This window comes from Bidens hawaiensis, unplaced genomic scaffold, assembly GCF_021521415.1.
Source record: "Bidens hawaiensis isolate Kalapana, Puna unplaced genomic scaffold, B.hawaiensis_p1.1 tig00039454_1, whole genome shotgun sequence".
NCBI classification, from domain to species: domain Eukaryota; kingdom Viridiplantae; phylum Streptophyta; class Magnoliopsida; order Asterales; family Asteraceae; genus Bidens; species Bidens hawaiensis.
Genome location: NW_027496929.1, coordinates 160,677 through 165,974, shown reverse-complemented (window position 1 = coordinate 165,974; position 5,298 = coordinate 160,677).

The window sequence follows — 5,298 nt, the reverse complement described above, 5'->3', positions numbered from 1 at the left end:
TCTTATGTCTACTTTGCGCGTGCGCGAATGAATGTATTTATTAAATATTGACACCCAATAGTGTCACGAGTAATGAAACAATATGTGGCGCCCCGATGTATAATCCGCCTTTGGTCTGGGTGTTACAGATTGGTATCAGAGCTCGTTGACTTTAGGATAGGTGGTTAGACGTAACGGCCTAGAATACCTAAGAGTCCCTTCTCGCGCATGAGAGAAATCTCGTGTTTGCGCGCTTATTGTTAATTACTCGTTATTTATGAATATGCTCGCGCTTGCGCAGTATATGATTTTATGTTTTATTTCGCGATATTTCGATTTTTGTTGAATTTCGATTTTTATTGATTTTTCTTACATATTCGTTTGTTGGGTTTGAAAATCCGAAAAGTCATGGTGATACATGAATAGTTGATTTTCAATTTCCATTTACGATTATGTTCTGAGGTTGGAGACTTGAAAAGTCATGGTGATACATGAATTGTCAACCTCCAATACTCATTTTCTTGTGTATTTTATATTGAAGATTGAAAAGTCATGGTGATACATGAATCGTCAATCTCCAATACTCGTTTGCTCGTATATTTTAAATTGGGAATTCGGAAAGTCATGGTGATACATGAATTGTCGATTCTTGATTCGAATTTGTTACCTTTATTAAGTCTGCATTTAGGGTCATTTATTTTACTTTAACTTTTGAAAGTAACTGACTCCGCGAAACCAAGCTTTATAAGATTAAAACTTTGCGCTAAAACCAAGATATTAACTAAAATTAAAATTTTTATAGAATGCCTCCGCTATCTCGCCGATTTCAGAGAAGAGAAGCCTCGCGCATGCGTAGACAGCAACGTTCCCAGGAAATGGCTGCCGCGATAGCCCAAGCCTTGAGCCAAAATAATACCTCCAGTTATAACATTAAATCCTTCAACGCGGGTAACCCTCCAAAGTTCACAGGTCTTGAAGGAGCCACCGTGATGCTCCAGTGGCTTGAGAAAATAGAAAACACTTTCCTCCACACCCAATGCCCCTCAGACAGACGAACCCTATATGCTTCCAGTGTCCTGGAATCCAGAGCGCTTACATGGTGGAATGGAGTAGCTCATGCGCGTGGCGCAGAGGCTGCTTCTAGCATGACATGGGAGGAATTCAAGGAAATTCTTACGCGAGAATTCTGCCCTCCCAACGAAGTTAAGCGCCTGGAGGAGGAATTTTAGAATCTTAAGCAGTACAGTGGTGAAGCGCGCGAGTACGCGACGCGCTTCCATGAACTAAGCCTGCTTGTCCCTCACCTTGTTACCCCTTCCCGCCGAGCCATAGAGAAATTCCTTGGGGGTCTCCCCATGGAAATTCAAGATTCTGTATGGGCTAGAAACCCAGTTACCCTCTCTGACGCCATCGAGTTGGCCGCTGTGCTCAGCGACAACCATGTCAGAGCAGGAACCCTGTTCCTGCGGGGATCTGAGAAGACCAAACTCACCAAGACTGTCCCTGGACCAACAGAAACCAAACCTGAACCCTCAAACCATAACCAGAAACGTAGGCGCAGACAAGCTTACGCGCTTACCAGCCCACCCATAGTCCAGCAACCCGCATACCAACCTCCAGTTTATGCGCCTAACCCACTGTCAGCCTACCCAACACCTCCTGTAGTCCACAACTATGCCTTAACCAATCCAGCACTCCCTGCCCCGCCAACTAAGAAACCTTACACAGGAAACCACCCCTTTTGCCCAACCTGTAGACTCCACCACCCACCTCAAGTCCCATGTCGACTTTGTACCCGATGTGGCCGCGCTGGTCACCTTGCAGAAAACTGTAGAGTCCTTCCCGCCAATCCAATTGCGCCAACACCACCAGTCTACCCGCAAAACCCTCAACCAACCTACCAAAACCCACGACCCAGATCGTGCTTTAACTGCGGTGATCCCAGTCATTTCCGGAACGCGTGCCCGAGACTACAAGTGCAAATCACACAGGCGAATCCGGTGAACCAGATTTCGAACCAAGTGACGCGTGGACGAGCTTTTAACATAACCGCGCACCAAGCGCAAGCGAATAATGACGTAGTTAATGGTACATTTTTGCTCAACGGATTTTATGCTTCTATACTTTTTGATACTGGCGCCGATCGAAGTTTTATTTCTCGCGCCTTCGAGCAGAAGCTTGCGCGACCGCGCGATAACTTAAAAGAAAATTTTTCAGTTGAATTGGCTAACGGTGAAACTGTTTTAATTAACTCAGTGATTAAAGATTGCACGCTTAACCTTAACGAAAACGATTTTCTGATCGACCTCATCCCCATGCCTCTTGGGAGCTTTGATGTTATCATTGGTATGGACTGGCTCTCGCATAATCGCGCCGAAGTTATTTGCGCCAAGAAGATGATTCGCATACCTCGAGAAAATGGTGATCTTCATATCTACGGCGAAAAACCCTCCAGTGGTCTTAAGCTTATGTCTTGCGCCGAAGCCCGAAGACTCATGCGGAAGAAGTGTATTGCATTTTTAGCCCATGTGGTTAAACCCGATGAAGGAAAGAAGCTTCGCGATATCCCTGTTGTGCGTGATTTCCCTGAAGTTTTTCCTGATGATCTTCCTGGTATCCCTCCCGCTCGTGAAGTCGAGTTCCGTATTGATCTTGTCCCTGGTGCTTCCCCCGTAGCTAAATCTCCTTACCGTCTTGCGCCCGCTGAGATGCAAGAATTGGCAAGCCAACTTCAAGAGTTGACAGCTAAAGGATTCATTCGCCCTAGCTCTTCGCCCTGGGGTGCTCCGGTGTTGTTCGTTAAAAAGAAAGATGGATCGTTTCGCATGTGTATTGATTACCGCGAGTTGAACAAACTCACTATTAAGAACCGGTATCCCTTACCGCGTATTGACGACCTCTTTGATCAACTCCAAGGTGCCTCCTGTTTCTCGAAGATTGATCTCCGCTCTGGCTATCACCAGTTGCGCATCCGCGATGAAGATGTTCCGAAGACTGCTTTTCGAACTCGTTATGGCCATTTTGAATTCTTGGTCATGTCCTTCGGTCTAACCAACGCACCCGCCGTTTTCATGGATCTAATGAATCGGGTGTGTAGACCTTTCTTGGATAAATTCGTGATTGTGTTTATCGATGATGTTCTGGTGTATTCTAAGACCAAGGCCGAGCATGAGCAACATCTCCGGTTGGTGTTGCAAAAGCTTCGAACCGAGCAGCTCTATGCTAAGCTTTCCAAGTGTGAATTTTGGTCTGATGAAGTACAGTTTCTTGGCCATGTTGTGAACAAGATGGGTATTCATGTCGACCCATCCAAAATTGAAGCAATCAAGAACTGGATTACGCCATCCTCTCCTTCCGAGATCCGTTCCTTTCTGGGCTTAGCTGGTTATTACCGGCGCTTCATTTCGAACTTCTCGAAGATCGCTTTGCCTTTAACAGCTCTAACGCACAAAGGTAAACCGTATATTTGGGGCTCGAAGCAAGAAGAAGCCTTTCTGACGCTCAAGCGTTTGTTGTGTGAAGCTCCTGTTCTTGCGCTACCTGAGGGTAATGATGATTTTGTCGTGTACTGCGATGCCTCCAACCAAGGTCTCGGTTGTGTTCTTATGCAACGAGGCAAGGTTATCGCTTACGCATCAAGGCAACTTAAGGTTCATGAAAAGAATTATACAACTCACGATCTCGAACTTGGTGCAGTTGTTTTTGCCTTGAAGATCTGGAGACACTACCTTTATGGTACTAAGTGTATCCTTTACACTGACCATAAAAGCCTTCAGCATATCTTTGATCAAAAGGAACTCAACATGAGGCAACGCCGATGGAACGAACTCATCAGCGATTACGATTGTGAGATCCGGTATCATCCTGGTAAGGCTAATGTGGTAGCCGATGCGCTCAGCCGAAAACCCTGCCAGCTTAACTGTATTTTGCCGCGCACGCATCTTCACTTTGCGCCGATTCAAAGCAACCTTGAATCGGGTATTCGTGACGCGCAGCGCGCATCCATTAGTAATGGTAACCTTCGCGCCGAGTTAGCGTGTGGCGCGGAAGCGCACTTTGTCCCTAATCTGAGTGGAATTCTCTGCTATCTTAATCGCATCTGGATTCCTTGTGATGAGAATCTTCGCGCTGATATCCTGAGTGAAGCGCATAAATCTCGGTATTCCGTTCATCCCGGCGCTGATAAGATGTACAAGGATTTGCGCATTACTTATTGGTGGCCCGGTATGAAAAAGGACATTGCTGTGTTCGTAGCTAAATGTCTGACTTGTTCTAAAGTGAAAGCTGAACACCAACGCCCATCTGGTTTGCTCGAACAACCAGAAATTCCTACGTGGAAATGGGAATGTGTAGCGATGGACTTTATTACCAAGTTACCTTTGACAGCAAGCAAACATGATAGCATTTGGGTAATAGTGGATCGTTTGACTAAGTCTGCTCACTTTCTGCCCATTCGTGAAAACTACCGTGTTGAGCAACTCGCGCAGCTTTATGTCAAGGAAATTGTCTGCCGCCATGGTACTCCTTTGAGCATCATATCCGATCGCGATGGCCGTTTTATATCTCGCTTTTGGAAATCTCTCCAATCTGCGCTAGGAACTCGCTTGGACATGAGTACGGCATATCATCCCCAGACTGACGGTCAGTCTGAGCGAACTATTCAAACTCTTGAGGATATGCTCCGATCTTGTGTTCTTGATTTTGGAGGTAATTGGGATTCGCACCTGCCTTTGATCGAGTTCTCTTATAATAACAGCTATCATTCCAGTATCGGTATGGCCCCATTTGAAGCACTTTACGGTCGTAAGTGCCGCTCCCCGATTTGTTGGAACGAAGTGGGAGAAGCTCAAATCACAGGACCCGAACTTGTTCAAGAGACAACCGATAAAATCGCCAAGATCCGTGATCATCTGCTGACTGCCCGAAGCCGACAGAAGAGTTACGCAGATCGTAGGCGGAAGCCTCTCGAATTTCAAGTTGGTGATCTTGTTCTCCTCAAAGTGTCGCCCTGGAAAGGTGTTGTCCGCTTTGGGAAGAAAGGTAAGCTTGCTCCTCGTTATGTTGGTCCATTCAAGATTCTCGCGCGTGTGGGAAAAGTTGCCTACAGACTTGACCTGCCGCCCGCACTCAGTAATGTGCATCCAACGTTCCATGTATCCAATCTCAAGAAGTGTTTAGCTGACGAGAACCTTCACATTCCACTTGATGAAGTTCAAGTTGATGAAACTATGCATTTCGTTGAGAAGCCTGTTGAGATTATGGATCGCGAGGTAAAGCAAACCAAGCGCAGTCGTATCCCTATCGTGAAAGTTCGTTGGG